The following is a 13,189-nucleotide window of genomic DNA, read 5'->3' on the forward strand; positions in this document are numbered from 1 at the left end:
AACCATGTCAATGAAGCTTTTTTACATTATGAAAAGAAGAAGTAGTAGTTCCATGTAAGGATTTTTTTTTAAGATTAGGAAACAAAAAAGTTAGAAGAAGCCAAATCAGGACTTCAGTGTAGATGCCTAATGATTTCCCATCAAACTCTCACAAAATTGCCTTTGTTTGATGAGAGAAATAAGCAGGAGGAGCTTTGTTTTGGTGGAGAAGAACTTTCTAGTAAAGCTTTCCTGGGTGTTTTTCTGCTAAAGCTTTGGCTAACTTTCTCAAAACACTCTCATAATAAGCAAATGTTACTGTTCTTTGGCCCTTTAGAAAGTCAAAAAGAAAAATTCCTTGAGAATCCCAAAAAAACTGTGGCCATTATCTTTGCTCTTACTGGTCCACTTTTGTTTTGACTGGACCACTTACACTTCTTGGTAGCCACTGCTTTGATTGTGCTTTGTTTTCAGGATCATACTGGTAAAGCCATGCTTCATGTCCTATTATAATTCTTCAAAGAAATGCTTCAGGATATTCTTCCCACTTGTTTTAAATTTCCACTGAAAGCTCTGCTCTTCTCTGCTGTTGATCTGGATGCAACAGTTTTGGCAGCTGTTGAGTAAAAGTTTGCTCACCTTTTCAGTCAGAATTGTGTAAGTTAAACCAATTGAAATGTCTATGGAGTTGGCTATTGTTTGTGCTGTTAATCAGTGGTCCTTTTCAATTAGGGTATAACAAGATTAATTTTTTTCTTCAAAAATTGATGTGAATGCTCTGCTCCTGCAAACTGTCTTCCAACGTAGAACATAGTCATCCCTTTCTAAAATGAGTTATACAGTTTTAAACTGATAATTTCTTCAGGGAATTGTCTCCACAAACTTTCTGTAAAGCATCAATGATTTCATCATTTTTCTGCCCAAGCTTTACCATAAATTTGATGTTTGTTCTTGCTTCAATTTTAGAAGAAATCATGTTGCTCTGATACGGGCTCTTTTCAAACTGATGTCTTGTCCTTCCTAGTACCTCAAACTAGATTCCTTTTAGACATGTTATCACAAGTTAGTATGAATTTATTTTGGTGCAAAAAGAATTTGAAGCCCATGTATAGTTTTTTTCATAAGAAGCATTTTCCATGAACTTGTAGAAGAACGCTTCTGTGATCAGAGTCCAGTATTCCTGCGATAAGGAAGTTATACAGGTACTCCTTAAATATGTGAGCCAGCTAATCCCAGAAATCATTTTGAGGTGCTCTTTCCTGGGGCTTTTCTGTGCACAAATATTTATTTCAGGGTCACACCAAGAAAAAGTACCATATTCAAATGGAATAAATGAGGAAATTTAATTTCCAACAGTGCAAGTGGTATTATAGAAGACCAACAAGGAATGGTTAAGTATCCAGGACTAGCTACAGCAGGAAGCCATTACTGTTTCTAATGCTGAGGGCAGTAGTCATGGAGAATGTGTTGTGTGTGTGTGTGTGTGTGTGTGTGTGTGTGTGTGTGTGTGTGTGTGTGTGTGTGTGTGTTGATGTGTTTGTGTCACTTTATTCATACCTTTATAGAGTGTTCAAATCATCTTAGTAAATGTTTTCATTTTCCTACTTTAAGAAAACATTTACTTCCTTTAAGAAGATGTAAATAGAATAATTGTGGTGGTCAATGGTTATATTTTGCGTGCTCATGAGTTTACTGGTTAATAAAATAATTGTGTAAGACAATACTCAATTTTCCATCTTTGAATTGACAAAGACTCTTCCCTTGACCAAAATTTAGTCAGACTCTTCTTATCCCACCTTCCAAATAAGCTTCAACCTTGGCCCTCTTCTCTACTGAACCTGCAGAGCCCAGTTTTAGCAAGAATACTGCTAAGAGTTTAGGGAGAATCTTCCAGCCTTGATATCTGATTATGCCTGATATCTGATCTAATTCCTCTTCTCCATCCTTGATATGTTCTTGCCTGCCTGCAGCAAGAATCCTATTAGGTCAGTTTAGCAAGAATTCTCCCCCACCTTTGAGGTCTCTTTTTAATAATTTTCCACCCACAGAAACTACAGCCTGCTCCATAGCCATAAATTCCCACTTGTTTTTGTTGTACTAGGAACTGAGACCAAACCTTTACTGAGGTCTCTTTTCTTCTGTTATAATAATTCCTCAATAAAATATATGGTTCCTCAAAAACCAGTTAATGTTTTTACCGCATTAAATATTGTCAGGTTTTGGTTTTCTTTAGCAAATACTCTCTATGAAATAAAAGTCAGTTTCTTTGGTTAATGTCATAATTATTATGAGTCATTGAAACTAGAAGTAATAATAACCAAAAAATATGACAGGCTATGCAATGTAATAGGATCTGGTTTTGTTTATCAAGAGGGAGAAAGGGATAGATTCATTCTAAAATAAAATGTCTAGTTATTCCAATAAGTGAAGAACAATAGTAAAAGACAAAACCCAAAGGATACAGAAAGCTTTAGAAGTGTGAGGAAGTAAATTCTGTTTTGTTACATATATGTAACTACAAATAATGCTTCTGAATAGAAGCAATGATATATGTTAAAATTTTGGCAAAGTTTTTCACAGTTCAGCTTTGATTGATCTATTTTTTTAAATCTCAAAAATGCTTTATTGCCAAATATTACATTAAGGCAAGACTAGAATTTGGCGTTCTCTCTGTTTGAATGACATAACAAATTTATTCTTTCTTCTTTTAAGAAAACAGTAAGTGTTATTCTTTGTCTTCTTTGTAAATGTCCCTGACAGTAGACAAAAATTCTGTGGCCCACAGGAATCACTTTTTGTGCTTTATGCTGACTTTATATGCTCCATTATTTTAAAAAACATAGTTGATCACAAAAGTTACTTCTACTAACTTTGTTTTAAAAATAGTTTTACTCTGATAAATAGATAACTATACTACAATCATTTCTATTCCCAGATATCTGTACTACCTGTACTACTGTTGTGGTTTGATTTGTGTTCACCAAATAGATATGTTAAAATTCTAACACTGAGTACTGTGAATGTGACCTTCTTTGCAAACGTTTGTCTTTGCAGATATAGTCAATTTAAGGTCATACTGAATTACAGTGGATGAAGGAGATATTTCTCCCTTTTCAGAAGGCCTTCAAATAGCCTTCCATCTTATATATTTCTAATAATTACTCTTAGGAATTAAGGCTCAAAACTATAATATTTGGTTTCTAAATAATTTATATGTAACTTTTTTCTCTTTTCAGAAGCAAATTTCCCTCCCTCTTAAATGAAAAAATAGACCCAGTAGCCATGTGGATGATCAAATTAAGGCAGGACAAAGAGAAGCTTCAGGAATAAAATTCAATAGTTAATAAAGACACTCACAATACAAGCCATGACTTAGGAGATCTTCCTGTAATTTACTAGTTGTCTGCATACTTTCCTCATTGCCATCTTCATTTCTCGATTCCTGAATGTGTAGATGATAGGATTTAAAACAGGAGTGAGAACTGCATCAAAGATGGCCAGAAACTTATCCAGGTGTGTGGAGGAAGATGGCCATGTATAGATGAAAATCAGAGGACCAAAGAACAAAACTACCACACTGATGTGAGCTGAAACTGTGGACAGAGCCTTGGATAAACCAGCTGAAGAGTGTTTCTGAACAGTGAGAATGATGACAACATAGGAAATGATCAGTATGAAGAAGGAGCCCAAAGAGATGAATCCACTGTTGGCTGTAACCATGAACTCCAGTAGGTAGGTGTCTGTGCAGGTAAGTTTGATGAACCGAGGAAGGTCACAGTAAAAGCTGTCCAATATATTAGGACCACAGAAGGGCAAGTTTACTACAAAAACCAGTAGAACTACAGAGTGGATAATCCTGTCATCCAGGCAGCCACTAAGAAGAACATGCACATTCTTGGGCTCATAATGGTCAGGTAGTGGAGGGGCTTACATATGGCCACATATCTGTCAAAGGCCATGGCTATGAGCAGCACCATGTTCACACCACCAATGACGTGGATGAAGAAGATCTGAGCGATGCAGCCTCTAAAGGAGATGACTGCACTTTCTGAACAGGTCATAAATCATCTTGGGAGAAGTGACAGAGGAAACACCCAGGTCAGTGAAGGAGAGGTTGGCTAACAGAAAATACATGGGGGAGTGCAAGTGAGGATCAGAAGTCACAGTAAGCAAAATGAGAGTTTCCCATCATACTGGCCATGTAAAACATGGAGGAGAACACAAGGAGGAAAAGTCGGATCTCCCAGGAATTGGTGAGTCCCAGGAACACAAACTCTGACACCACGGAGTGATTTGCCCCAACCATTGGCTTTGTTAGCAGTGATAGCTAGAGAACAACAGCCCAAAATGTAAATAATAATCATATTAATAAACAAGAAGGAAAGAAGTCAAAGTTATAAAAGTCTATTTCCACTTTAGCACTAAAATCCATCTAATGTCCAACAGGTATATTGAAAAACACTCAACATCACTAATCATCCAGGACACGTAAGTTAAAACTACAATGAGATGTCATGTCACACTTGTTCAAATGGCTATTACCAAAAAGATGAAAGATAAAATGTGTCGTTGAAGATTTGGAGAATAGGGAATCCTTGTATACTGTTGGTATAGATGAAAATTAGTAGAACATGATGAAAAACAATGTGGAATTTCCACAAAAAAAAACCTCAAAATAGAACTATCATATGATTCTGCAATTTCTACTACTGAATATATATCCAGAGGAAATGAAATATATATGTTGAAGAATATGAATGAATATATATGTACCCTCATTTTCACTGCAGCATTATTCACAAGAGCCAAGATGTAGAATCAACCTAAATATCTATCAATGCACAAATGGATAAAGAAAATGAATACATACAATGAAATACTAGTTAGTCATAAAAAGAAGGTAATCGTGGCATTTACAACATCCTGGGTTAACACAGAGGACATTACACTAACTGAAATAAGACAAACACAGAAGGACAAAAAGCTGCAAGATCTCACTTGTATGTACAATCTAAATAATTCAAATATATAAAAGAAAAAAGTACATTGGTGGTTGCCAGGAGCTCATTGGGAGCTGGAAGAAAATAGGGAGATATTGATCACAGGGTACAAAGTTTCAGTTAGACAGGATGAAGAGTCTCTGGAGATCTATTGTGCAACATGGTGACTATAGGTAATAACAACATATTGCATACTTAAAAATTGTGAAGAGAAAGATCTTAAATTGTTCTCATGACAAAAAAGTGAGATGATGAATATGTTAATTAGCTTGATTTATCATTTAACAATACATATAACAAAATATCATACTGTTTACCATGAATATATGTCATTTTTATTGGTCTATTACACCTCAGGAAAGCTGGGGAAAACCTAATATGTTCACAGGTTCTGATATTGTAATCACTTAGAGCAGAGGGTGGCTGTCATATGAAGGTGTTCTCTTCCAACAAGTTATCTCTGCTTTGATATCTCTCTGCTTTTCTGAAGGTAGTTGCTTTGATGTTTCCTATGAGACACAAAATTGGACAACTGGGTAACAGCAATCTAACCCCCAATTTATCTGGATTTTGCTTCAAGACTTACATAGCCTGGTTCTAGTCATACAAAACTTTTCACGTTTTCTCAACTATTGCATTAATCTCCAAGACTATGGCCATAATCTAGCTAACAAGCCCTTCTTTCCCATTCCCCACCTCCATGAAATATTTATCTTCAAGGTTTATTAGAGGTTTACCATATCTGTTAGGTCTTGCTTTATATTACTAGCATTTATTTTACTATCCCTTATATTTTAGTAAATGGGGTACAATTCTAACTCATCAGACAGAGACTGGCCAGGTCCAGTGGCTCACACCTCCCACTTTGGGAGGCTGAGGTGGGAGGATCATTTGAGGCCAGGAGTTCAAGACCAGCCTGGGCAACACAGCAAGACCCTATCTCTACCAATAAATAATAACTAAAAAAAATTTAAACATAAAAAAAGGCAGGGATTATGACTTACATTTGGCTTCTCTGAAGCAATATTTACTCTTAGAATGTTTTCTCACTTACCCTGATTCCTAAAAAAAATTTATTTATAAGCATTCTCTAAATCCTTCTTCATTCTATCTACAGTTCAAAGATACAATTAATACAAACACTGTAATTCTAAATCATATAAGAGACCAGGAAACGAAATCAAGCTCCTGGTGGTTTATGTATTATTTTATTTTTAAACTTTTCACATCACATTTTTAAATGACATTATATTGGAAATTATTTACTAAGCTCTGGGTCTTTTGGTCTCCATGTCTTTCATTTCTAATGAAGTATCTATGAGACTCTTCCGTCTTGCAACTTGACAAATTCTTAAGAAATTTGCTTCCCTTGTTATGGAAAATGATCAGTTTATACCCATCTCTTTTGAAAAGAAAATTGAGAGAAAATATAATAACCTATGTTTTCTATCTGCATGTGTCAGTTTTCTTGCCTATTTATCACATGACAAAGGATAAGAATCATTCGTGTAATCACTGAGAGTGATTAATTACAACCTATGCTGAATTTAAAATATTGCAAAATCACACTTTTTCTAATGTCTTTCACCTTTCCCTAGACACAACGTAATCCTAGCTCAAAGCCAATGCCAATTAACTTCTTCCAAAATGTCAATAAACTTTTTCACAATTATTTTCTCATGTTATTCAATTCCTTATCCTGGACCCTATCTACTTTGCTTTAGATTATGACTCATTTGCATAGCAATTCCCACAACAGAACCTTGTCTAAAACTAAAGCCAATATCCCATTGTTAAATTTATTTGCATCCTTCCACTTTACCTGTATAGAGAAAACAACATGTTCAGGTACTCTGGGAGTTTCCTGTGTTCTCTAACGTGAAATGCCATATCGTATCCTGCCGTAGGAAATATAAGTCTAATTACATATACCTCAAGAGGACAGTGACCAAGTGATACTGCAAAAACATGATAGTTTAAAGGAGCTTGTGGATCATGAGCTTTGCCACTAGAGAACTATTTGCTTTGACCAGTGCAACCAAAAGATGCAAAAGTTCATAATAAGACACTAGAGAAAAAGAGGGAAACAAAAGTGGAATACTTTTGCTTAATATACTTGTACTGTTTTGTTGGCAAGAGTGATAACTACTCATTATAATTAATCCCTGAAAATAAGTAAATGTTAACTCAAAAAATTAACTCTAATCATTTTATCATCTCCAGAAAAGCCATTGTGCCAAATTTTTAGTACAGTTTAAATGGCAGAAGAGTGTATACAACACTTCATTTTCACATAATCATATACTGAGTAGTTATGGATACTTACCAAGATTTAGCTGTAGAGAAATTCATTCCGGTGTTCAGAGCTTAATAGTAAATGAAACAACTAAAACATTCAGCAGTTGATGATAAATTTTCAAAAGTATGCTACATCCATACAATCAAATTCTCTAAAGCCACTGTAAAGCAAGTTTGATATCTATATAGCTAAAGACAACCACAACACACCATTGAGTGAAACAGTGGATACCAATACAGCCTATACTATGCTGCTGTGCATATAAATCTCAATAAATAGACAACAAAGTTTTTGCAATAAGTACTTCTGACAATGAGATTGTTGTGCAAGAAAACAAGGTACTTTTACTTGCAATTTTGTACACTTGTGTCAGTCAGGATCCTGTCAGGACAAGAGATGGCACACTCAAATTAGGTAACTGAAGAAGAGCTTAATAAAGGCACAAAACTGGGTGGAGAAGGGTTAAGAGTGACACTGGAGAGACAAATGGAAGCTGTGCTATTCTTGTCTGAATCCACTCATTTTTTATCCAGGGGACAAACAGGGCAGGACAAATAATATCAGGGCAGAAGAAAGTTAGCAAAATAGAAGAAATGAGTTGTTATATCTTTGCAGAGTAATCTTAACCCAAAATGGTAGCCGCCAGTGTCTTTCATGTGAATTAGTGGGAAAGGAGGGGAAGGAAAAGGTAATTAATATAAAACATGGCTGTTGAAATCCTCTTTCCTGTAGCTCACCATGAGGACTATTTTGATAACAGCCATTTCATTGCTTCATTAGATAAGCAGATTCTGGGTGGTACAGTATGTGAAGAGGCCAGTAGATCTAATGCTCATGTGCTAACTCTCATACCTCCATATCTTTAATGTGGTATAATATGACATCTTGTGTAATTACATGTCTGTGTTAATTACTCTGTAATTTTTAGAAAAATGATTGCTTAAGCCCCTAAAGCTTTGCGTTGTAATTATCCAGCTGGTGCTTGCTAAAACTCATTTCTTCTCTTTTCACCACCAATTTTTCTAATACCTGGGTATGCCAGGTAGTATGACCCAAGAAGTAGGGCTATTTGCACAAAGTCTGGAGTTTTGCAGAAAACCTTTTCCAGATTTGCACCCTACTCAAAGTTGATAGACTTTCATGGCTTTCAGCATATGAGTTGTGGTAGTATTCCTGGTTATAGCCTATGCTTTTTCCAGAAATGGAAGAAATCTACCAGGTATAGTTCTTTCTTATTAGTGACAAAAGGTGCAAGATGCAATAATTTTCCTTTGATTAAAAGAACAAACCTGGAGGCATCACATTACCAGACTTCAAATTATACTACAAGGCAATAGTTACCAAAACAGTATGGTGCTTGTATGCAAGTAGACATATGAACCAATGGAACTGAATAAAGAACCCAGAAATAAAGTAAAATATGTACAGCCAACTGATCTTTGACAAAGCATACAGAAACATAAATTGGGAATGGACACCCTATTCAATAAATGGTTCTGAGAAAACTAGCAAGCCACATGTAGATGAAGGAAACTGGATCTGTGTCTCTCACCTCATACAAAAATCAAGTCAAGGTGAACCAAATACTAAAATATAAGACCCAAAACTATAAAAGTTCTAGAAGACAACATCAGAAAAACTCTTGTAGACATCAGCCTAGGCAAAGAATTCATGACTCGGACCTCAAAATCTAATGCAACGTGAACAAAAATAAATTGGACCTAATTAAACTAAAAAGCTTCTGCACAGCAAAAGAAATAATAATCAGAGTAAACAGACAACCTACAGAATGGGAGAAAATATTTGCAATCTATGCATCCAACAAAGGACTAGTATCCACAATCTACAAGGAACTCAAATCAGCAGAAAATAAAATAATCCCATCAAAAAGTGGGCAAAGCACATGAATAGACATTTCTCAAAAAAAGATATACAAATGGACAGCAAATGTATGAAAAAATGCTCAACATTACTAATCATCAGGGAAATGAAAATCAAAACTACGAGATACCACCTTACTCCTGCAAGAATGGCCATTACTAAAAAGTCAAAAAACAATAGATGTTGGCATGGATGTGGGGGAAAGGGAAGACTTACACACTGCTGGTGAGAATGTAAATCAGTACAACCTCTATGGAAAACAGTATGGAAATTCCTTAAAATGCTAAAAGTAGATCTAACATTTGATCCAGCAATCCCATTACTGGGTAGATGGAAAGGAAGTCATTATATGAAGAAGATGCTTGCACACGTATATTGATAGCAGCACAATTCTTAATTGCAAAGATGCGGAAAGCCAACCTAAGTTCCCATCAACAAATGAATGGACAAATATATATATATATACCATGGAATACTAGTCCGCCATAAAAAGGAATGAAATAATGTATTTTGCAGCAACTTGGATGAAGCTAGAGGCCATTATTCTAAGTGAAGTAACACAGGAGTGGAAAACCAAAATCGTTATGTTCTCACTTGTAAGTGGAAACTAAGCTACGAGTAAAAGTCAGACAGGGTGATATAATAGACTTTAGAAAATCAGAAGTGGGAGAGGAGGAGGGAGGCTAGGGGTAAAAACAAGCTACACATTAGGTACAATGCACACTACTCAGGTGATGGGTGCACAAAGATCTCAGAATTCACCGCTATATTATTCATCCATGTAAAAACAACAACAAAAAAGAAACCCACTTGTACCCCAAAACCTATTGAAATTAAAAAAAAAAAGAAGGAAAAAACATCATTTTCCTTGGCTTTGAAAAGGACCTCCTGGCATGGACTGGACCATCAAACTCTCAAAATTTTAATGATGTGACAATTTCACGGTTCTCTATAGAGTTTATTCCTTCTCTTGAGAGCATATGTGTACTACTAAATGATCTAATACTTGCCACTTCTTCATCTGGTTTGACAGCAGTGTTATTAATAGACCATTAAGACAATATAAAATATCTAAATGGTTCAGGTCTTTTCAGGCTATGTTATGACAGAGTAAGACAGCAAATGTATGTGTTATCCATTCCAAGTGAATGCTAACTGTTCCTAATTCTCCTTTCCAAAAGAGATGGAAAAGAAAATTTACCAGACCAATGATCACATATTATATACCCAGGTCTACCTTAATCTGCTCTAGCAAAGATACCACCCTTGGCATAGCATCTGCAATTTAGACTACTGCTGGGATAGATTTACAATAGTCCATTGGCATTCTCCAGGAAGTGACTAGCTTTTATAGGCGACACACTGGTGAATTAAATGGAGATAGGATGGGGACTATTTCTGTATCTTTGGGATATTTTTACCCCTACATAATGCAGTATAATTTTTGAAATACTATTTAGACTGGGTGTGGTAGCTCACACCTGTAATCCCAGCACTTTGGGAGGCCAAGGCATGTGGATTACTTGAGGCCAGGGGTTCAAGACCAGCCTCGCCAGCATGGTGAAACCTTGTCTCTAATAAAAATACAAAAATTAGTTGGGTGTGGTGGCATGTGCCTATAATTCCAGCTACTCGGGAGGCTGAGGCAGGAGAATTGCTTGCACCTGGGAGATAGAAGTTGCAGGTCGTGCCCCCGCACTCCAGCCTGGGCAACAGAGAGACTCTGTCTCAAAAAAAAAGAAAAAAGAAACACTATTTTAGACTGGGGAATAGGACAGTAGTTTCGTGGCTTCCCTACTATCATAGTTGTCACCCACACGACAAGGAACAAGTGTGGAGTTGTACCAACTACAAAGTATATCTTTTCCAATTATACATTCAAGAAATGATGTAATGATCCCTGGGAGGTTGTCATTTGGTGAACCCAACATGCACCCATCTGAACTAGGACTCCACATATTACCCAACTCCCAAATGCCTCCATTCAAAAGAGGAGTGATGACCCTTCAGGAATCTGGGAGTAAATGTCAACTCTGTCCAACAGTCCTTTAAATATTATGATATTCCTTTTTCTTCCAGGCATTTAATTGTGCAAATAAATGGTCATAGGTATGTTCGAGCAAAGTACTGGTAGATCATTACTATGTGTATATGTACTTAGAGTTGTTGCACAGTCCTTCCTTCTGCCATTTATTAAAGCAGCCACGGTGATGCTGTGTCCTCCCAGCTCCTCCCAAAAAGGTAGAGTTAAGAATTATTTAATATCTTCTGGAGACTTTAGACATTTTCCTCAATACTATATCAGGGAAATTCTGGCTTTTCAACTTCCCTGATTATAGTGACAGCCTACAACAAAACGGCTGAATGGGTATACATACACAATAAATTTTTGTAAATTAATTGACCCCATAAATGCTGGGTTTGCTGGTGATGGGGTAACCCAGTAGAGAGCCCACAAATAGAGATTGCTTTTAAGTAAAGAAGCTATTCTGATATGTTTTATTGACAGAGATGCATTATAGTGCACAGGTTATAAGAACAAACTCTGAATTCAAACTAGCAGATTTTGAGTCCAGACTTACTACTTCATAACCTTGAGGATATTTAGCAACTCTGCCTCAGACACCTCCTCTCTAAAATGGGTATAATGAGAGGATGAATCTGCATCATAAGATTCAAATAAAGCACTTAGAACAGTACCTGGACCATAAGGAGCACTATGAGTAACATGAATTATCTCCCCTAAGACACAAATGATGAAAGGCAATCAGAGTTTCATTACGTCATAATGGAAACCTCAATTAATAGGTTTGTTTCTATATTTTAGTAACCATGTTAGATTCAAAGTCACAGAATTTGGGGAAAAAGAATTTTCACACATCTTTTATAAATCTTTCCATTTTGCTGAAATATTTGAAATTTATCCTTCTGAGAAAGAGGCATAAATATCTTAGTGTAACTTATGTAATTCACCAATCACATTTCTGTTTCCCAAAAGAAGAAACGTCATCCGCTGTAAGCAATGGAATGAACTTCAAACCTATAAAATAGAATTTAATCAAGCATCTCTGTGAATACTACCACAGACAAAAGAACACTGTTTAATAATAAAGTTCAAGCATTTTTTTAATAATTAATGATTTAAAATTCAGCTTTGGTAGAACTTGAACAAGAAAATGTAAAGTAATGATTTAAAATTCAGCTTTGGTAGGACTTGAACAAGGCAATGTTATCATGGTGGAAGAAATTAGGGAAGGATTCAGAAATGATAAAGAAGTGCTAAGAGCTAATGATTTCCTGGTAGGATGCAATAGAAATGATTAGTATAAATCTCTCTCTTCAAATAGACTCAAAATTAGGCCTACAGGAAAAGCTGAAAGAGTGGAATATGAGCATCAAATCAAAAACAAAGTTGATCTGAAAGTGAAAGTCATGGTTTCTGGTGCCTGGCTCTCTTTGATGATTTCCAGCTGTGTGCCTTTGGGCACACTGTAGTCACCACTCAATTCTTGGATTTTAGTACGTGTAATTTGAAGGGATTACAACAAATGATGTTGGTAATCCACTCTAATTCTAAATATAGGACTAACAATTTTCCAGATGGCCAGAGAAGCCTGAAAAGGAGGCAAAATATGTAGAGACTGGTGCAATACAAAGCAAACACTTTAGGAACAAAAAGAATTAAAATCAAGAGAATTAGATACTAAACAGGCCAGGTGTGGTGGCTCAGGCCTGTAATCCCAGCACTTTGGGAGGCGGAGGCAGGTGGATCACTTGAGGTCAGGAGTTCAAGACCAGCCTGGCCAACATGGTGAAACTCCATCTCTACTAAAAATACAAAAGTTAGCCAGGGGTTGTGATGGGTGCCTGTAATCCCAGCCCTCAGGAGGCTGAGGTAGGAGAATTGCTTGAACCCTTGAACTGGAGAGGCAGAGGTTGCAGTGAGCTGAACCATGCCATTGCACTCTAGCCTGAGTGACAGAGCAAGACTCCATCTCAAAAAAAAAAAAAAAAAAAAAAAAAAAAAAAC

General features: G+C 36.2%; 1 pseudogene; it reads right to left on the reverse strand.

Moving 5' to 3' along the window:
• Positions 1-3,351: 3,351 nt before the first annotated feature.
• LOC108516942 (olfactory receptor 4F3/4F16/4F29-like) lies at positions 3,352-4,285 on the reverse strand (annotated as a pseudogene).
• Positions 4,286-13,189: the final 8,904 nt, after the last annotated feature.

Source organism: Rhinopithecus bieti, unplaced genomic scaffold (genome assembly GCF_001698545.2).
Source record: "Rhinopithecus bieti isolate Rb0 unplaced genomic scaffold, ASM169854v2 scaffold_38779, whole genome shotgun sequence".
NCBI classification, from domain to species: domain Eukaryota; kingdom Metazoa; phylum Chordata; class Mammalia; order Primates; family Cercopithecidae; genus Rhinopithecus; species Rhinopithecus bieti.